Raw genomic sequence first — 22,514 nt, forward strand, 5'->3', positions numbered from 1 at the left:
TGGATACTGCAAAGGATATGCAAAAAATGTTTGTGTCTTCCTGGTCGTCATTTCTTATAGCTCAAAAATATCCCATTACAATCATATACCACAACTTGTACAGCCATTCCCCAATTGATGGGCGTTCCCACTTCTTTGTCACCAGTAAAAAGAGTGGCTATAAACATGTTTTTACATATAGGTCCTTTTCCTTTTTAAAAAAAAAAATCTCTTTGGAATACAGACCTAGTAGTGATATTGCTGGGTCAAAGGGTATACATGATTTTATAGCTCTTTGGGCATAGTTCCCAAAAGTGCTCTCCAGAATGGTTGATTCATTTCACAACACCACCAAGAATGGATTAGTGTCTCAGTTTTCCCATGTCTTTTCCAACATTTGGCATTTTTCTTTTCTGTCGTATTAGCCAATCTGATAGGTATGAAGTAGTGCCTCAGAGTTGCTTTAATTTGCATTTTTCTAATCCATAGTGCTTTAGAGCATTTTTTTTTTCATACAACTATAGATAGCTTTGATTACTTCATCTGAAATTGCCTGATGTTAAAGTTGGGCTCTGCTTCTGGGGTGGAGGCACTATCTCATGCTTCATGTTTTTTTGTGCAGCTGTTTTCAGAGCTAATTCTGGAGGTCTGTAAGTTTTTAGTTCTTCCAAGGTAGTACGATTGTTTACTATTCTCCTGGCCCGTGTTCTGTCTTTGAGCCACCACACACACTCTTTTCTGCCCTGGAAGTGTGACCAGGGTCCCCACTACTAGCTCTGGTGTGATAGTTCTCCTCACCCTGGCACTGACCCAGGACTGAGGAACCCAGGATGTGGATCTGCATATGGGCAATGCAACAGAGTCCTGCACCCACTTTCGACAAAGGGACCCCTGTAATCTCCTTCTGACCACTTATCTGACACAACCTCCCCTTACCATCTGTGGCCTAAGAGCTCCCAAAGTCCTTGCTGCTGATTCGGTGGCCCCCAAGACCTGCTGCTAGCTTGCTGGGCTTGTTTGCACTGGATTGTGCTCCATTTTCACTCTGGTGTGACAGAGCTTTCCTGTTGACCTTCTAGGTCTCTTGGGTTGGAAAATTTTTATCCCATCCTTTTTGTGGATTTTGCCACTTCTGTTTGGGGGGGAATTTGGGAGAGCTCAGGCTGATGTCTTTTCTCTGCCAGCTTGGTTCTGCCCTTTGGGATGAAATATTTTAGGACACTTTTTTTCCAGCTTTATCCTTTTTTTCCATACTTTATCCTTAAAGGCAGTCAGCATGCTGTAATGGGAAAATCACTGGTATGAGAGCCAAGGCACTTGAGTTATAGGCCCAAATCTGCCGTCTACTTGTAGCATGACCCTGGACAAGAACCTTTATCTGTGACATGATACCCCCTCATCCCTCCCCCCCCCCCTTTTTTTGTGCAGGGCAATGAAGGTTAAGTGACTTGCCCAGGGTCACACACACAGTAAGTATCATGTCTGAGGCCGGATTTGAACTCAGTTCCTCCTGAATCCAGGGCCAGTGCTTTATCCACTGTGCCACCTAGCTGCCTCCAATCACGATTCCCTCATAAGAAGAATTCAGAGGCTAAACTAGATCTCTAAGGTCCTTACCAGATCTCCTACTTGTGGGGTTGTGGTTATGTCCTTATGCTTGCAACTAATGTGTAGTTCCTCTATGTGAAGACATTTCTCTAAATCTCTAGGATCACTAACTATAGTCTGTTGGCCAAGTAACTAAGAGGTAGTGTGGCAAAATGGATAGAGAAGCAACCTTGGAACCAGAAAGTCCTGCCTCTGAAGTCCTCCTACTGTCTGTGTGACCCTTGACTTCTTGGTGTTTTTAGGTAATTCCCAATGATTATAAATGTAAGAGGAGAGGGAGTTTCTTCACCTGGGTGATAGAATCACAGAACCAGCCTCTATCCCTATCTTTAATCCGTTACTTAAATGAAGCCCCCTTTATCTCCCTGGTTGCTGTGGCCAACATTGCGGTTATTGTGCACCTCTGAGTTTTGATGAGGTGACTCCTCGTTCAGGAAGTTTTTAGCTTGGGGCAGGATCTGGCAGAACCTGTCCTCTGATAGCATAACCTGTGATAACCCAAGGGTCCTCTGTGTCTTATGATAAGCCATCAAAGTAGGACTTTGCTGGAGGTTATGTTGACAGTATATCTTTTTAAAGAGTAGACAAGTTTTTTTTGCTATATTCGACGAAATGTAAAACCTTTTTCCTTCATAGATACCCACTTTGTACTATAAACAGTTCTTCAATAAGGTGGTATGGTGTAAGATTAGTGCCTTATCTTGCTGATACAAAGTTTCTTTGCTGCAATTCCTGCCCTCCTCCCAAGTGATTCCTCTGACCTGTGACTTACCTTTGAAAATGCATATTCCTTCTCATTCTATTTTTATTCAGTTACACAAATTTACACCACATCATTTTTACCCCCCATTGCTCTCTCATTCCAGATGAGGGTGGTGACATTTTGCAAAACAGGAAATGATGACTGGTAAAATCTCTTTCCTAAGTTCTGTCCAGTCCTCTTTCCCGGCTTCCTGCTGGACATCCCCACTTTGAAGCCATCTCCATCACCTCAAAAGCAACCAAAATAAAAGCCACTTTCCTTTTTGCTGTCAATCTCCTTCACCCTTTCTTTTCCCTCAGTCAAGTAATTTCTTCCTTCATCATGTTTCTTGAATCTACCTCTTCCTTTCTATTCTACCAGGTATCTTTCTCTCTCTCTCTCTTTTTTTTTTATTTTGGTGGGGCAATTGAGGTTAAGTGAGTTGCCCAGTGTCACACAGCTAGTAAGTGTCAAGGGTCTGAGGCCGGATTTGAACTCAGGTCCTCCTGAATCCAGGGCTGGTGCTTTATCCACTGTGCTACCTAGCTGCCCCCTCTACCAGGTATCAACCTAGTTTTGGGTCCTTAGCTCTTTTGACCTTCTATGATAGCCAGTTAATGGATCTCTCTGCCTCCAGCCTTTTTCGAGAGTAACTTTCCTAAAATATCTCTTTGATCTCCTCAGTCCTTTGCTCAAAAATGCCCTCTTACCCACAGAATAAGACCCAGGCTCCTTAGTCTAGTTTCAAGAGCTTCTGCAATCCATTCCCCTCTCTTCATAGCTTTTCTTTCCAGGAACCCTCTATATCATAAAGTCTCTTTACCCAATGCACATTGTATTTCTGCCTCTGGACCTTGGTCCATAACATTGATCTCTCCTTATCTGGATCCTACTCATTCTTCAAGGCCCAGCTTAAATCTCGACACTTCCTTAAAGACTCCCCACCTGTGAACTCCAGTGGTACTTGTTATCTGTACTATTCACTTGAATTTATATCATATACTCCCTGTACTGTTCATTAGCCTCTTTCTGTTTATGTGCCTCACTTCCCCTGCTAGATTGTAAATTTCTTAATGGATGGGAACTGTCTCATAGTTAGTCAATAAGCATTTATCTGATCTAAGCAGGCACGAGGGATAGGAAAAAAAGACAAGAAACAGTCCCACACCCCAGGGAGTTCACATTTTAATAGAAGAGACAACATACAGATAATTATGCATGTATAAGATATATGCTGAGTAGATGGAAAAATGATCACTGCTGCAAGGCACCAAAAGGACTGGTGGGAGTACAGGAGTACAGGACTGCCTTCTTCAGAAGGTAGGATTTGGATTGATTCTTGAAGGAAGCTAGAAAAGCGAAAAAAGCAGAAGCCCCAAGGACCAGAGCATTCCAGGCACGGGAGACAACCAGTGCATGGTTACAGAGTTGGGAGATGGAATTTGTATGGAAATGATGGCAGGCAGCTAGATGGAAGAGCATTGTAGAGATCTGGGGGCAAGGGGAGTAAAGGATAAATGTAAGAAAACTGGAAAGGTAGAAAGGAGCTAGGCAGTGAATGGCTTTAAAAGCTGTGGAGGGAGCAGCTAGGTGGTGCAGTGGATAGAGCACTGGTCCTGGATTCAGGAGGACCTGAGTTCAAATCTGGCCTCAGACACTTGACACTTATAATCTGTGTGACCCTGGGCAAGTCACTTAACCCCCAATGCCCTCCCCCCCCCAAAAAAAAAAGCCATGGAGCACTTTACATTTGATCCTCCAGATTACAGGGAGCCACTGGAGTTTCCTGAATAGGGGGTCACATGGTCAGACCTATGCTTTAGGAAAAGGATTTTGGCAGCAGAGCAGAGGGTGGATTGAAGTGGATAGAGGCTGGAGGCAGGGAGACTGATTAGAAGGCATTCTCTTGGACTTAATAGTTCATGAGAGAGATAATGGTGCTCTGCATCCGGGTGGTGGCTGTGGAACTGGAGAGAAAAGGATGTATATAAAAGATGTTGCAGAGGTAAAAACTATAAGATCAGATATATGGAATAAGTATGAATAAGGAGTTGAAGATTATACTGAGGTTTCAATCCTGGGTGACCAAGGTAATGGTTGTGCCCTTCGGAGGGGCAGGGGCAGGGATGCTGATGAATTCTGTGCTGACCATGCTGAGTTTGAGATGACTGTGGGAAATACAGTTCTAGATTTGTTCCCCACACAACAGAGGGCCTGCACTTTGTATAATTTACTAAGAATTCCAAGAATTTTCTTGGGAAGAGATCTTCACAATGGTATAGGAGCAAGAATAGAGCTGGGTATGAGCTCTGCTTTATTTCAGTGATTCAGGTATTTGTAACTGTGAGGAGAGATTGGAATCACCAAGTTTTGAAATTTGTTATAACTGAGTTTGCATCTTCCTCTCCTCCCACTCTTCCCCCTTCTCCATACACTTCTTCACACACAGAGCCCATACAACTTTGAAGTGTCTCAGTTTATTTTTATTTATTTATTTATTTATTTTATTTTATTTTATTTTTTTAATGTATAAGGTATTTTATTTTTTTCCGTTACATGTAAAGATAGTTCTCAACTTTTGTTTATACAAGCTTTACAATTTCAGATTTTTCTCCCTCCCTCCCTTCCCTCCCCCCTCCCCTAGACAGCAGGTAATCTGATATAGGTTATGTCTATATATCTCTATACATATACATATAGATATAGATATATACACACACACACATATATATATATACACATAATAACATTAATCCTATTTCTGCATTAATCCTGTTACAAGAGAAAAAATCAGAGCAGTGATGCAAAACCTCAAAATAGAAAAAAAAAAAACAACAGCACCCAAAACAAAAGAAATAATATGGTTCAATCAGCATCTATACTCCACAGTTCTTTCTTTCTTTTTTTTTCTTGGATTTGGAGATCCTCTTCTATCATGAGTTCCCTGGAACTCTTCTGTACCATTGCATTGGTGAGAAGAATATAGTCCATCACAGTAGATCAACACTCAATGTTGATGATACTGTGTACAATGTTCTTCTGGTTCTGCTCATCTCACTCATCATCAGCTCATGTAAGACCCTCCAGGTTTCTCTGAACTCTTCCTGCTCATCATTTCTTACAGCACAATAGTATTCCATTGTATTCATATACCACAACTTGTCCAGCCATTCCCCAATTGATGGGCACCCCCTCAACTTCCAATTCCTTGCTACCACGTAAAGAGCAGCTATAAATATTTTTGTACATGTGGGTCCCTTTCCCCCTTCCATGATTTCTTTGGGCAAAAGACCTAAAAGTGGAATTGCTGGGTCAAAGGGTATGTACAGCTTTATCGCCCTTTGGGCATAATTCCAAATTGCTCTCCAGAATGGTTGGATCAGCTCACAGCTCCACCAACAATGGATTAGTGTTCCAATTTTCCCACAGCCTCTCCAACATTTATTATCTTCCTTTTTTGTCATTTTAGCCAATCTGATAGGTGTCAGGTGTTACCTCAGAGTTGTTTTAATTTGCATCTCTCTAATCATTAGAGATTTAGAGCATTTTTTCATATGGGAATAGATAGCTTTGGTTTCTTCATCAGAAAACTGCCTGTTCATATCCTTTGACCATTTCTCAATTGGGGATAGTGTCTCAGTTTAAAGGACAATCTGGAAGGTAGGAGCAGGGTCACCCTGCTATAATATTGTAATCAGTGCTTGCCTTTGAGTGTTGTCTTTTTTGTTGTTGTTGTTTGTTTTGTTCATTTTTGCAGGGCAATGAGGGTTAAGTGACTTGCCCAGGGTCACACAGCTAGTAAGTGTCAAGTGTCTGAGGCCAGATTTGAACTCAGGTTCTCCTGAATCCAGGGCCAGTGCTTTATCCATTGTGGCACCTAGCTGCCCCCTGAGTGTTGTCTTTGCAAGGGAACCTAGAGAAGTATGGGAAGAGTTCACTCAATGCATTGCTTTACTGCCAAAAGACTCTCTAACTGAAACTCCCCCTACTTTGCCTTGTTTATATAAAACTAGGAATTGCAAGCAGAATGTTGTGGCTTCACTCAGTGTGAGCAGAGTGTCATTGCTTCATAATCATGAGCTTATTTGCCAGGAAAGAAGAAAGGAGCGGGGGAGGAATAAGCATTCTAGGAAGTAGAGATTATCTCAGGTGTTAGGAGACTGCCAGCTTAGCATCTTTGGCAGTGTTGTAGTTTTCATTTGGCACCCTATGACCTGCTAACTCTTTGTAATGGGAAGCATGACAAATATGCAACCTCCCTTGTTCCTAGCCAAAACAGTCCACCGTCGGGGCAGAATTGGACCTTTTGTATTCAAAAGTAGCCTGTAACTTACAAAATCACCCCCCCCATCTGGCATACTGTTTATTTTTAAACTGAAATTTGTTGTTGTCATTCTACTCTTGACCAAAAGGGTATATTTGTGTGTGTGTATGTATAGAAAAAGAAAATTGAACATGAAATTATAAATCACAGTTACGTTCAGCTTGCATTTTAAAGAAAGAATTTAATAGATGGAACATGTGAGTTTCAAAGCTGTCCTTTTTATTTGTGCCTCCTTCAGAACCTCCTGTTTTCTTTGGGTATTTAAAAAGATGCCCAAATGTTCTTTTCTATATTTGTTTTTGGGTATTCTTATTGTTTGTTAGTCCTTCCTCCCAAATTCTCATTTTCCCACATCACCAATGAAAATAAAACAAATCCACCTCTGGGAATGTCCAACCATCTAACATCTCAACTTGCCTTGGGGTCTCTCACCTCTCTGTCAGATCACCTTGGGTAACAAACATGCTTTGCCATAAGCCCTCTGGGTAGGTAATTGGTCATTGCATTGATTTGTGATTTAGTCTTTCAAAATTGTTTTTCTTTATGTTTTAGTTATTGTGTAAAATGTTCTACTGGTTCTGCTTACTTCACTCTGTATTAATTCATACGTCTTCCTGAGTTTATCCAAATCCATATTTTTTTTTTTTGTTTCTTACCCAGCAATACAATTCCATTGCTTCCATATGATTTGTTTAGATATTCCCCAATTAATGGGCACCTCCTTAATTTCTAATTCTTTTCCTCAAGGAAAAAATGCTGCTATGAATATTTTTGTATATATGGGTACGTTATCTCTTTGATGTAGTTGAACTGTTCTTGGTAATGCTAGGTCAAAGAGTATGTATGGACCTATATCAGATTGCTTACCTTCACAGGGAGAGGGGGAGGGAATGGAAGGATGGAATTTGGAATGTAAAACTTTTTTTTAATGTTAAAAATTGTTTTAATGTAATTGGGGGAAAAGAAAATATTATTAAAATACTTAGTGTTAAAAAGTGGAGAAAATGTTAATAATGCATATTAAACTTAATAAAAAAATACATAAAAGAGTTTAGCAATTTCTTGTATGTAGTTCTTGAAAATAGACTGCCATGTGAAGCAGATAGTGTTGACCTGGAGTAAGAAAGTTCAAATCCAGGAAGTAGAAACTAAACATTGTTTTAAATTTAATTCTTTTGATATTAGTGATTTGGAGTGTTTTAAAAATATAGCTGTTAATAGCAATAAATATGCATCCATTTCATTTATCAATTTTATTGGCATGGTATCAGTCAAAATAATTTCTTTTCTTTCTTTCTTTTTTTTTTTGTGAGGCAATTGGGGTAAAGTGACTTGCCCACTTTTAATGTAATAAACATTTTTTGTTTTGTTTTGTTTTGCAGGGCAGTGAGGGTTAAGTGACTTGCCCAGGGTCACTTAGCTAGTAAGTGTCAAGTGTCTGAGGCTGGATATGAACTCAGGTCCTCCTGAATCCAGGGCCAGCGCTTTATCCACTGTGCCACCTAGGAAGGGGAGAGGGGAGGGAGGGAAGGAGGAATAAAAATTGGAGCCCAAAATTATAAATAAAAATGTTTATGGGGCAGCTAGGTGGCCTGAGTTCAAATCCAGCCTCAGACACTTAACACTTACTAGCTGTGTGATCCTGGGCGAGTCACTTAACCCTCATTGCCCTGCCCCCCCCCCCCGAAAATAATAAAAATAAATGTACACAATATAACATACTTGGGAGTCTAGCTGCTAAGACAAACCCAGGGAACTATATGAACACAGCTGTAAAATACTTCTCATATAAATAAAGTCAAATCTAAACAATTGGAAAAATATTAATTATTCATGGGGAGGCCAAGCCAATATAATAAAAGTGACAGTCCTCCTTAAAACTGATCTATTTATTTAGTGCCATACCAATCAAACTGTCAAAAATACTTTATAGATCTAGAAAAAATAATAACAAAGTTCATCTGGAAGAACAAAAGCTCAAGGATATCAAGGGAATCAGTGAAAAAAAATACAAAAAGAAGGTGGTCTAGCAGTACCAGATTGCAAACTGTATTATAACCTGATAATTATCCAAAAAAATCAGGTATGTCTAAGAATAGTGGTGGATCAGTAGAATAGAATAGGTGTGAATTATACTATAGTAAATGACTATAGTAATCTAGTATGCAATAAACCCCAAAATCCAAGCTTTTGGAACAAAAATGCATCATTTAACAAAAGCTGCTGGAAACCTGGAAAACAGTATGGCAAAAACTAGGTATAGACCAACATCTCACACTGTATACCAAAAGAAGGTCAAAATAGATATATGATTTACACATAAAGGGTGACACCATAAGCAAATTAAGAGAGTGTGGAATAGTTTATCTGTCAGGTTTATGGATGGGGAAGAATTTAGGACCAAAGAAGATATAGAGAGCATTACAAAATGTAAAATAGATAATTTTGATTATATAAAATTTAAAAGCTTTTGCACAAACAAAAGTGGTACCAAAATTATAAGGAAAGCAGAAAACCAGGAATGAATTTTTACAAGTATTTCTGATAAAGGGCTCATTTCTCAAATATATAGAGAACTGAGTCAAAGTTATAAAAATACAAGTCATCCCCCAGTTGATAAATGGTCAAAGGATGTGAACAGGCAGTTTTCAGACAAAGAAATCAAAGCTATCTATAGTCATATGAAAAAATGCTCTAAATTACTCTTTATTAGAAAAATGCAAATTAAAACAACACTGAGGTACCACCTTACAACTGTAACGATTGAAATGATGCCACCTGCTGGAGACTTACTGTAGAAGAGTTCCTCCCATGAAGGGAAGGTCTTTGAGGGCAAGACCAGGAGTCTTTTCTTTGGAAAAGGAAGTGACGCGGGCTAGTGGGAGGAGGAAGGAAAAGACTGGCGCTCAGTCTCGCTCTCTTTCCTGAGGACGCTGGTGGAGAGCGGGGCTAGAAATGTGCTCTCCCTTTAATAGATAGATGAATGTAGGCCTTTCTCTCTCTTTATCAAATTCTTATTCTCCTTAATAAATGCTTAAAAGTCTAACTCTTGCTAAAGCTTATAATTTATTGGCGACTACTCATTAGATATTTTAGACAGTTTAGCTAGAATTTTAGCCCTTAACACACCTATCCGAGTGGCTAACATAACAAAAAAGGAAAATGTTCGATGTTGGAGGGGATATGGAAAAATTGGGATGCTAATTCCACTATTGGTGGAATTGTGAACTGATCCAATCATCCTGGATAGCAATTTGGAACTATGCCCAAGGGGCTATCACACTGTGGATACCCTTTGATCTAGCAATACCACTGCTAGGTTTATATTCCAAAGACATTCCAAAAAAGAGAAAAAGACTTATTTGTACAAAAATATTTATAACAGCTCTTTTTTGTGGCATCTAAGAATTGTAAATAAAAGGGATGCCCATCAAGTGGGGAATGGCTAAAGAAACTGTGGTATATAATTGTGATGGAATATTATGGTGCTCTAAGAAATGACAAGTAGGATGATTTCAAAAAGGCCTGGAAAGACTTATATGAACTGATATATAGTGAAGTGAGCAGAACCAGGAGAATGTTGTGCGTAGTGACAGCAATATTGTTCAATGAAGAACTGTGAATGACTAAAATATTCTCAGCTTGGGGCAGCTAGGTGGCGCAGTGGATAGAGCACCAGCCCTGGAGTCAGGAGTACCTGAGTTCAAATCTGACCTCAGATACTTAACACACACTTACTAGCTGCGTGACCCTGGGCAAGTCACTTAACCCCAATTGCCTCACTTTAAAAAAAAAGAATGCATAGGACTTCTATTTGGTCTTTGTTTTGGCTTCACATTGGTAGGCAGAGCAGTAACAGGCAGCAGCTCTGCTTTTTCAGACCTCTGCTTTCTGGCAGTCAAAGTGGTAAGTAGTAAGTAATGTTGCTTTCTGCCTATCTATGCTTAGTAATCACCTCAACTTATAGAGGTTATTTTTGATGAATGTGCATGTTTTTGTGCTGAGCTGGAAATTTCCCTTGAAGTTCACGTGACTTGCTATTATTAACTCTCTCTTTGTCTTTCTCTCAAAATTGACCGTACTTATTCATTGACATTCAATTAGTTAAATTTCTAGTCTTCTACATATAAGAAACCATAAAGATTTGGGGCTTGGGAAGAACTTGTCTAGAGCCTGGGTCAAGTTTTCTTCTTGCAATAGCTTCTTCTCCACTCTACATTGTGTCTCACAAAGCTGCAAGATTCATATTCAGATTCATAGTCTGAACTTTTTATTCCCCTGCTCAGAATGCTTCAGTGGCTTTAGGTTATAACATAAAGTACCATTTGGAATTTCATAGTCTAGTTCTAGCCTATCTTTCTAAACACACATTACTTTCCCTGAGGGAAAAGGAATCTTTTGTCCTATCCATTGCATATTTGTTCTTCCTGTGCATAGCATTATCTTCTACCTTTGCAGAGGTTTCTCATGCCTAGAATACTTCCCCTTCTCATTTCTGTCTTGATGAATCCTGTCTCCCCCAACCCCCTCTCCAGGGCAATGAGGGTTAAGTCACACAGCTAGTAAGTGTCAAATGTCTGAGGCCGGATTTGAACTCAGGTCCTCCTGAATCCAGGGCTGGTGCTTTATCCACTGTGCCACCCAGCTGCTCCACCTGTCTTTCTTTGAAGCATAGATTAGGTTCTACTTCCTAAAGCACAGCTTTCCTAAACTAAACCTCTGACCCTCCCCCTAGTTTTGAGCCCATCCTTCTTTCGCTCCGCTCCCTTCCACAAAATTACCTTGTATTTACTAAGTTTATGTAGCCCATATAAACTCTGGGCATCCTTATTCCAATTTACACTCATACTGGTGGTTGAGCCCCTACAGCTCAGCAAAGCTACATCTCCCCCCTCAGGGTTCTGGGGGCAACACTGAGGGGATGGAATCATTCTCTTAATTAATGTTAAGGGCTTATAACCCCATTCCAACGTGTTTTCCCTAATACCAGTTGCTAGTTACAGTTAGTATCTGCCATATATCTCTGATTGACTCAGTGGTTAGTACTCTACTATCAGCTCAACCAGTTAATATCAATTAAAAAATTTTAATTATTTTTAATTAATAAAAATCTCTTTTCTTTCCTACTATCTTGCTAATAAAAAGAGTGAGATCCTTGTGACAAATACACAGTCAAGCAGAATAAACTCTTGCCGTGACAATGTCTAAAATATATATGTCTCATTCTACTCTGAACCCACTACCTAAATCAGCATGTGGGTAGCATGCTTCGTTGAATTGTGCTTGGTCATTCTGTTTATCAAAGTCTTTAAGTCTTTCAAAGTTGTTTGTCTTTACAATGTTCTTGTTGTTGTGTAAAACTGTTCTTTGTTCTGCTCAGTTCTCTCTGTAGCAGTTCATACATGTCTTCTCAAGTTTCTCTGAAACTGTCCTATTTATCATTTCTTATGGGATAATTGTATTGCATTACATTCACATTCAAGCATTCTTGCATTCCCAAATTGTTCAGCACCCCTTTTGTTTCTAGTTCTTTGCCACCACACACGCAAAAAAAAATGCTATGAATATTTTTCCACATATGGGTCTTTTCCCTCACTATTTCATCTCTTTCGTATATTGACCTGGTAGTAGTATTGATAGGTGAAAGGGTATGCACAATTGAGTAATGTTTTGGGCATAGTTCCATATTGCTTTTTAGAATGGCTGGACCAATTCATAATTCTACCAACAGTGAATCAATCAACGTGCCTGTTTTCTCACAGCACTACGACTTTTGTCATTTCCCTTTTTTGTCAACTTTGCCAATCTGATGGGTATGAAGTACAATCTCAGAGTTTCTTTAACTTGCATTTCTCTAATTAACAGTGATTGGGAACTTTTTTTTTAATATGGCTTTTGATAGCTTGGATTTCTTCTTCTGAAAATAGCCCATTCATATCCTTTGACCATTTGTAAATTGAGGTATGGCTCTAATTCTTATAAATTTGAAGCAGTTCCTTTTATATATATATATATATATATTTTTTTTTTTTGGTGGGGCAATGAGGGTTAAGTGACCTGCCCAGGGTCACACAGCCAGTAAGTGTCAAGTGTCTGAGGCCTGATCTGAACTCAGGTCCTCCCGAATCCGGTGCTTTATCCACTGCACCACCTGGCTGCCCCGTCTCTATCTATCATTCTGTTTCTCTCTGTCCCTCACTCTCCCCCCTTCTCTCTCCTCCCTTCCCTCTACCTCTTTCCTCTCACTTCTCTTCTCTCTCCCTCCTTCACTTCATTCCTTTAAGAAGGGAGGGAGGCCTCAGGCTGCTGCCACATGTTTCCTGAGTGGTTGCTTCCATCCTTGTGTCTGTTCTTTCCTACTCTTAAATGAAGGAATATTGGCTACGGCAACAAACTTCCTAAAGGTTAAATGATCAAGATGCATTGTTGAAGTGATAACTGTATAAGCTTCTTGAGTGCAGGCACTGTTTCATTTTTTGGCCTTTGTATGCCCAGAGCCTAGCAGAATGTCTGGCTAATAGTAGACACTCAGCAAATGCTTGGGGAATTGAATCACACCCTTTTCTGGAATAGTACCCTTAATTCCATCAGAGAATGTGGAACTAGAGTTCTTTAAAAGAAAAAAGTGTTGCACATGCAGGCAGTTCTAGGGAAGCTGCTTAGCCCGCACTAAATGAAACACATTTCCAGTTTAGTAGAAATGATCATTTTACCACAGGTCAAAATACCAAAGAAGGAACTTGGGGTCTCCTCTTAATGGCCTGAAACCAAAAGGTTCCTCCTCCTGTGGAAACAGTGTGTGGTGGTCTACAGGCAAGATAATTTAGGATTACAGTCAGACTGGACTTTGAACTCTGGTGTGATCTTGGGCAAATGACTTTGCATCTCCCAGTCTCATAGATCTAGAGCTGAAAGGAACACCAAGAAGCCATTTAACCACGGAAGAAACTCCAGAAGCCACTGAGTCCAACCCCTGTAATTTTACAGATGAGGAAACTGGGGCTCAGCGAGATTTAAATGACTTGCCCAAGGTCACGCAGGTAGTAGGTCAGAGGTGGTTTCTGAACCCATGCCCTTTGGCTCCACAGCCATATCTTTTTTTTTTTTTTAGTGAGGCAATTGGGGTTAAGTGACTTGCCCAGGGTCACACAGCTAGTAAGTATTAAGTGTCTGAGGCCGGATTTGAACTCAGGTACTCCTGACTCCAGGGCCGGTGCTCCATCCACTGCGCCACCTAGCTGCCCCACAGCCATATCTTTTTTTTTTTTTTTTTGCAGGGCAATGGGGGTTAAGTGACTTGCCCAGGGTCACACAGCTAGTAAGTGTCAAGTGTCTGAGGCCGGATTTGAACTCAGGTACTCCTGAAGCCAAGGCTGGTGCTTTATCCATTGTGCCACCTAGCTGCCCCCCAGCCATATCTTTTTAATGTACTACCATGCCTCTTCATAGTTTCCTAATCCTTAAAAATGAGGGGGTTGACTAGATCGGGGGCTCTTACCCTATTTTGTGTCATGGACCCCTTTTGGTGCAGTTTGGTGCAAGCTATGGACCCCATCTCAGTATGTTCTTATGTGCATAAAATAAAATGCGAAGGACTATAAAGGAAACCAGAAGTTAGTGAAAATAAAGAGAGAATTTTTTTTTCCCCATCCAAATTCATGGACTTCCTGGGATCTATTCACAGACCTTCTCATGGTCTGTGGACACCAGACTTAGAAACCTAGAACTAGATAATTTCTATGGTGCCTTTCAATTCTAAAAAATACTGTGTCCCTATTTTAGACAATACATTCAATCCTAAGTGACCATCTTTACTGAAGTTGAAACAACTTTTATATAGGAAAAAAATTATCTAAATTGGATCTAAATATTAATTTCCTGATGTGAGACTTGAAGGAAAGAATACAATCAGTTCTGCTAAAACTCAATGTATGCATTCCCCAAAAGCAAAATCACTCATTAAAAACCATAGGGCTTATGGGGAAAATGGGGTTGTGGACACAAAACTCAATCATCATCAGTGACACCTAAAAAAGCTAGAGACCTAATAAAAAAAGGTAGCACAGTTTTATACATGTAATGCATAAATATTATAATAAATAGTGGTAGCATGGGGCATCCTATGCTCTGTGTTCCCATGACCTAGAGTTCCAAAATCTCTGGTAAATTGGATAGACCCTGGGGGTGGTGGTGGTGGGGAGTATCTGAAGCCTTGTCAAAAGGTGGGGGTGCGGTTGGGGTGGAGGGGTTTCAGACCTTCCCTCTTCTTCCTGTAGCTCCCGCTACACCCAAAGATATACAATAAATATGGTGCTTCACTTTGAAAAAGTTTGTGGAAGTGGTTGTCAGAAGGGTTGTAGCTTGTGAAATATTGCAAAGTGCTGCAGTTTTCTGCACTCTAGCTGTTTCTTGGGGAAGAAATCTCAAGTAAGCAAGATTCTTGTTATGCTCAAAATGTTCCCAAATACTTCAATTGTTGCAAAAAATTCGCATTTTTTGAAGCAAGCATTATATCAGAACCGACTGGATAAGGAGAACCTAGAATTGCCTCATTTCTAGATCTTTTCATTGCGTTTTTGTGCTATACTAAGCACCTTTCTCTTATCCCAAGAGTTATCAAGTGAGTACAAAAGTAGGAGTATCAATGTAAAAACATTCTTTGAGCCTCTACATGTGTGAAACATCAAGAAAGGGTATGAAAATAAGTAAGAAATGGCTCTTGTTCTCTAGAACAAAGCTTCTTAAACTCTGGGTCATGACCCAATATAGGGTGGTATAACTGAATGTGGTGGGGTCTTGAAAAATTTGGTAGTAGTAAAAGGTTATATATACCTATTTTATATACCTCTATACATGGGGTCATATAAAAATTTCTTGGGTGAAAAGGGGCCGCAAGTGTAAAAAGTTTAAGAAGCCCTGCTCTAGAAACTTGTAGGGATTTTTAGGGGGGAAGATAAGAATTGTATGCAATAGAGCAATGGCCCTGGAGTCAGAAGGACCTGAGTTCAAATTTGGCCTCAAGACACTTGACACTTACTAGCTGTGTGACCCTGGGCAAGTCATTTAACCCCAATTGCCCCGCAAAAAAAAAAAAAAGAATTGTATGCAAATTAATATAATATAAAGTGTGAAATGTGAAAATATTTAAAAGGTACTTTCATGGAGGGAATGGAGGGGGATCCTTAGGTATTCCTCTGAAAAGAATTACACTGGCACACAGTCCAATTAGAATTAAAATGGGGGGCAGCTAGGTGGTACAGTGGATAGAGCATTGGCCCTGGGGTCAGGAGGACCTGAGTTCAAATCCGGCCTCAGACACTTAACACTTACCAGCTGTGTGACCCTGGGCAAGTCACTTAACCCCAATTGCCTCACCAAAAAAAAAAAAAAAAAAAGGAATTTAAATGGTCTTTTCTTTGGCACTGGAGAAAGTGCCCAAGTGGGAAGTCAAAGACTTCACCATCCCCAACTCTCCCTACCCAAAAAATGGTTTAGAAACATCCTCTTCCCAGAACAGAAGTAAGGCAAAAGCTTTTTAAAAAAAATTTAATTTAATTTAATTTTCTTGGCAAAAGCTTTTATAGAGGATAGATGGGGCGACCACCTGAAAATGGAAAGTTCCTTTTTGGGGTAGGGTGGGGCAAGCCTGGATGCTTACCATATTGCTGAGAATCAAGAAAGATTTTTTTGGAATGATAGTCCTGACCTCTGGGGTTATCTCTGTCTCCCAGATCTGGTCAGGTAGTAGCCACACCTAAGTGACTTTCCTGCTATAGAATGTTATCTCCCCTTACTTCTTAGGTAGGTGTGTCTGTCCAGATATCTAGTTGGCCAAGCTACACTTTAAGAATCCCTTGATTCAGGGCAGCTAGGTGGTGCAGTGGATAGAGCACTGGTCCTGGAGTCAGGATGACCTGAGTACAAATCTGACCTCAGACACTTAACACTTACTAGCTGTGTGCCTCTGGGCAAGTCACTTAACCCCAATTGTTTCACTTAAAAAAAAAAAAGAATCCTTTGATTCCTTGATATGTCTGTCTTGTTATCTGGTCATCTTTGGTTTTGCTTCTCACAGGAAAAACTTCTTAAGTAATCCTAAGCCCCATGTCAGTACCATGCTCAAAGAGGGTAGTGCACAGAGTGGTGAGTACCATGTGCCAGGCACTGTGCTAAGCATTTTACTAATCCATTTTCTCCTTTCATCCTTACAACCACCCTGTGAGATAGCTGTCATTATGATCCCCATTTGACAGTTGAGGAACCTGAACCTGTGCCCAGGGTCACGCAACTAGTAAGTACCTGAGGCTGAGGCTGTCCATGTGAACTCAAGTCTTCCTGACTTTCCATGATGACTCATGGAGGGAAACATAGAAAGGTCGGCATTTGAGCCAAGCCTTGAAGATTGGCTAAGATGTGATCACTGTGGGAAGGGTGTGTAGAAATTCCAGGCCTAGAAAATGGTCAGAACAAAGACCATACAGAGGAGGCGAAGGGTGGTTTGGGAAAGGGCCGATACTCTTGACTCACTCTTTGAGTACATTAATGGTAGAAACTTTTTTATTGAGGCAGAAATAGTTTTCAAAAGCTAGACACAATTCATCAGAGAATTTCTCATTCTGCATTATCAGTTCTCTTGAGAGTGATCAGGTCATGTGGATTAAAAGGGAAATGGTGTTTTTTAAAGAGAACCACTATGTGGTAGGTGCCATGATGGTTAGAGATTGTTTCTGGGCGTCAAAAACCCCTGGGACTTGTATCTGCAACCCTTAGTGTCCCCAATAGTTCTCTAAGATTAAGTTGTAGAGGCAGCTAGGTGGCGCAGTGGATAGAGCGGTGGCCCTGGATTCAGAAGGACCTGAGTTCAAATCCAGCCTCAGACAATTAACACTTACTACCTGTGTGACCCTGGGCAAGTCACTTAATCCCAATGGCCTCACCCCCCTCCCCAAAAAAAAGATTAAGTTGTAGAGAAGGGGGTGATCTTCACTGGCGTAGGAAGTTAATCACTGGGAGCTCCCTACATTGATGAAATCATAATACCAGGAATCCCTTACCTTTCTTTGCTAGAATCTAATCTGATAATTGCTTTTGATGGGAGATGGGGAAGAGATAAGAAAGAAGTATGTCAACACTATTTCCCCTTTCCCCTCCACATCCTCTGGCTTACAAGGAACATTTTGAGTCATTTCCTCTAGACTGAAAATGTTTCTGAGAACCAGAAAGATCTTTCTCCACATAAGTCCTAGTCCTTCTAAATCATTCTCAGTCTCTTTTATAGATTCATCCTACTTGTCACACCCATCAGTTATGGGCTTTGGCCTCTTCCCTTATTCTCTTGCTGCCCTCATCAGCTCCTGTGGGTTCAGTTTCCATCACAAGCCCTCATTGCCTCATGCTTAGATTATTGCAATAGCCCACTGATTGGTCTTCCTGCTTGAAGTCTCTCCCTGTTCCATCCATCATCTGCTCCACTGAAAGTGAATTTCCTGAAGTGCTGCTAGGTGGTGCAGTGGATTGGGTGCTGGACCTGAAGTCAGGAAGTACTCTGTTTAGAATTTAAAACTCTACTTAACCTGGCTTCTTCCTACCTTTCCTTGCCCCAACACACTCCGTGATCTAGATATGCTAACCTTCCTTACTTGCCTTTCCTCTCACACAATGCTCCCATCTCTCAGCTGTGTGCTTTGTACCAGCTATATCCTGAAATGCATTCTTTCCTTATGCCCTAGCTCACTTGGCTTCCTTCAAGACAACTCAAATCCTATGTTGTTTTTCTTTTCTTTTCTTTCTTTCTTTTTTTTTTTTTTTGGGTGGGGCAATGAGGGTTAAGTGACTTGCCCAGGGTCTCATAGCTAGTAAGTGTCAAGTGTCTGAAGTCAGATTTGAACTCAGGTACTCCTGAATCCAGGGCCAGTGCTTTATCCACTGCACCACCTAGCTGCTCTCATCCTATATTGTTTTAAGAGGCTTTTCCCAATGTCTCCAGGTCTAAGAGCCTTCTCCTCCAAAATTGCCTTCTACCTACTCTGTATGTATTCTGTACATTCCTAATTTTTTTTTACATCCCTAATTGTCGTCTCCCCCTTTAGAAGGTAAGCTTCATGAATAAAAGGACTCTTTTTACCTTCTTCTATATTCCCAGCATCTATCCATTGTGCCATCTAGCTGTTGTTGCTGTTTGGGGAGAAACATATGAATTTTATCCATCTTTTTGATATCTTCTCCTTCCTGGAGACACCTTGCAAAAATAGTCCTTTAATGCTTTTTAAGACTGTGTTGGATTTCCACTGTGAGTATTTTGTTTGGCCCACCCATTCTTACCAACTGTGTTCTGCATGCGTTTTTTCATCTTCTTATAGGATATCTAGGTAGGGTCCAAAGCTAACAGTTCTGCTGTCATTGATGGTGATAATAGATTATGAACAAATGAATAGATCTATTACCATTTCTATAATGTTAATATAGCATTTATATGATATATGACATATGTAATAAAGTTAATATCTGTTATTTGCCTTTGGCTTAATAATTAGTAATTTTTTAAAATGGTAAAGCCCACTGAAATCAGATAGATGGAAAGGGGTAGGATAAGAGCTCAGTCTGAGTTAATATAAAAGCCGACTATAAAATTATTTTATTAAAAATAGATACATATAAAGTTTCATATCCTGCATTAAAGTAGCATTCTAAAATAAAAAATAAATAGCTAATGATTGATTAAAATTCAAGGTCTAGTTTACATCATATTGCATTATAATAAAATAAAATAAAAATTGCGGCACCCAAAAAAAAAGAAGTTAAGGATATGCGGCTTAGGTTTTTAAGCAGGTGGTTTGATATCAGCTATTAAGTTTTAAATGTTGGGAGTGCCTTAATTCTTTTTTTTTTTTTTTTTGTGAGGCAATTGGGGTTAAGTGACTTGCCCAGGGTCATACAGCTAGTAAGGGTCAAGTGTCTGAGGTCAGATTTGAACTCAGGTCCTCTTGAATCCAGGGCTGGTGCTCTATCTACTGCGCCACCTAGCTGCCCGAGTGCCTTAATTTTTAAAATAAAAAATTTCAGATGAAGAGATAGCAATTTTAATTAAGGATAAATTTCTTATCTTATTCATATTACAGATTTTGAAGTTAGTGCAGTCTAAAGTGATATGCTGTCAGCATGCTTGCTAGCTTCAGGGAGCCCCAGATAGTGTGCAGAATCTGAAGGTAAAACACTTTCTCCACTCAGTTCCTACTTTGAGCTTGAATTATTGATCTCAGCTGGCCAAGAGGTGATAGACAATGATGGAAGGGTTGTGAGGATCTTCTCCTGTTTGATCTAACATTTTCTTTCTGTTCCTTGCTACATCCGTTGAATATCTGAACCTACTGCAAGTAGTTTTCTTTATGTCAAATGTGGCATTTGACTTTATTGATCTATTTCTTTCTGATAAGGAACAAATGTTCAGAATTCCAAGCATTCAAACATGCATGTAGCATTTATTTACATATTATTACATATTATGTGTTATTATATACCAATATATTATTATATATTATATATTTATTTCTTTGGGGGTTTTTTGCACATAGCATTTAAAAGGAAGCTTATTGATACCTACTTGGCCCTCTCTGCTGCCTGAATTTCAAGCTCTTTCTTCACCCCTCAATCAGTTAATAATTGACAAGTGGTGTTTTTAAATACATTAGAATAGGAAAGAGGATTTCTTGGTGTGTTTTCTTATGTCAAAACATCTACCCTAATGTGTGAGAGCACCATTTCTTGTTTTGTTTTTGCTAGTGTATATAATATGAAGATATCTCTTTCTTTTAACTTTTTTTTTTTTTTAGTGAGGCAATTGGGGTTAAGTGACTTGCCCAGGGTCACACAGCTAGTAAGTGTTAAGTGTCTGAGGCCGGATTTGAACTCAGGTACTCCTGACTCCAGGGCTGGTGCTCTATCCACTGCGCCATCTAGCTGCCCCTCTTTTAACTTTTTAATGCTTTGCATATAACATGCATAGCTTCTCTGACTCCTAGAGATGGAAGGGTTCTCGGGTCCTCTGATCTCTCCCCCTGCTCTGTGCATCAATCATCATATCATAGGTCCATGGGTCTAGAGCAGGGCTTATTATCCTGGAATCCAAAAACTTGCTTTAAAGAAATTTTTTTGATAACTATTTCAGTATAATTGGTTTCTTATGTATTTGATTTTATTCATTTAAAAATGTTACCCTGAGAAGGTGTCTGTAGGCTTTAGCAGATTACTAAAGGGATTCAGGATGCAAAAAAGTTAAGAAGCCCTGGTCCAGAGTGAGAAGGGATTTAGGGGGGCTCTCTAGCTCAACCCCTTTTGTGGATGAGGAAACTGAGGCCCAATATTAGGTTAAGTGACTAGCACAAGGTCACACAGGTCAGCAGCAGCAGAGGTAGAATTGTATTAAGTGCCTACTCTGTGATAGGCCCACTGCTAAATTCTGGCAATACAAAGACAAATGAATAAATGAAATAAATAGTCACTGCCCTCTTGAAGCCTATTTTTTGTCTAGTGAAACATGTCTGTAAATCCTTTATATTTTGGTTCTGTGGCTTAGTAAGTTTGACTCTTCAAGGAGGGAAAAAAAGACAGCTTGTTGTTACTTGGGCCATCATTTAAACCATGAAAAACAACAATGTGAGGACCACACAAGTGCTTCAGTATTTCAAAGGACTATTCAGGGTTTATCTTAGCCTCTCAGGAAGGAAAATAATGCATCTAGAAACCTGCTTCAGAAGGGACGTTTTGTTTTAATAGAACTTTTTGCTTCAGAAAGAGAGTTGTTTGACAGTGTGACCGAGGACATTCTTGTGATGAGCAGGAAAGAAATAATCAGTGGAAGCTAGGTTATTCACCATCTAGTTGAAAATTCAATGCAAGTAGCTCAGTGTTAAATATATGAGCTGTGTTCTTTCTTTCTCCTTTTCAACATTGCTTTAGTGTTTCCCTGGGATTTCTAAGTGATCTGAGCCTTGACCTCAGTTACATTGACCTGGTTACATTACCCAAACTAGCACATCTGGTGGCAGCAGACTGAGTGATGATCAAGTGACTTGAGTTTCCTGGCATTTTCCTTGACTTCTCCCTTTCCCTTTCCCTATGTGGCCAGTCAGTTACCAAGTCATCATTTTTGCCATCAACACATCTTGGGCATCAGTCCCTCATCCTTACACTCACAGTCACTGTTTTAATTCAGACCTTTATCACTTCTGGCTTGGACAAACAGTAATAACCTAATGGATCTCCCTGCCTCCAGTCTTTCCCTTTTCCATTACATCTTATTCACAGCTACCAAAGTGACTTTCTGAAAGCACAAGTCTGACCATGTCATTTCCCTATTCAAAAAACTCCATTGGCTCCTTATGGAGTCTAGAATCAAAATATTATTTCATCTTTATCTCATGTTTTGTTTCTAATTTTTTACATATTTTATAATGCTCATAAATATAATAGAGTATTATATAATTTATAAATGAGTAAATATACATGTATTTACAATGTGTGCTTTAAAAAAAAAACCTGATGATTAAAGAAGTTTAGAGCTTACTATTCTAAGGCAGAGAGAGTTGAGAACTGAATTGATGAGGTTTCCTCAATTACTTTTGCTCCTTCTCTGCTCTGGTTTAGTGCTTTCTTTGAGAGTGGCCAATTTAACTTAGAAAACATTTTTTAAAAGTTTATTTAGGGGGAAGCTAAATGCAGTGGATAAAGCATTGGCCCTGGATTCAGGAGGACCTGAGTTCAAATCCGGCCTCAGATGCTTGATACTTACTAGCTGTGTGACCCTGGGCAAGTCACTTAACCCTCATTGTCCTGCAAAAAAAACACAAACAAAAACAAAAACCA

The 22,514-nt window shown here is 39.8% G+C and overlaps 1 protein-coding gene across 1 annotated transcript in view; it reads left to right on the forward strand.

Moving 5' to 3' along the window:
- The window catches only part of SNX30 (sorting nexin family member 30), a 194,781-nt gene that overhangs the window by 79,019 nt on the left and 93,248 nt on the right, over positions 1-22,514 (forward strand). The gene's annotated exons all lie outside the window — the stretch shown is intronic.

Source organism: Dromiciops gliroides, chromosome 1 (genome assembly GCF_019393635.1).
Source record: "Dromiciops gliroides isolate mDroGli1 chromosome 1, mDroGli1.pri, whole genome shotgun sequence".
Classification (NCBI taxonomy): Eukaryota; Metazoa; Chordata; class Mammalia; order Microbiotheria; family Microbiotheriidae; genus Dromiciops; species Dromiciops gliroides.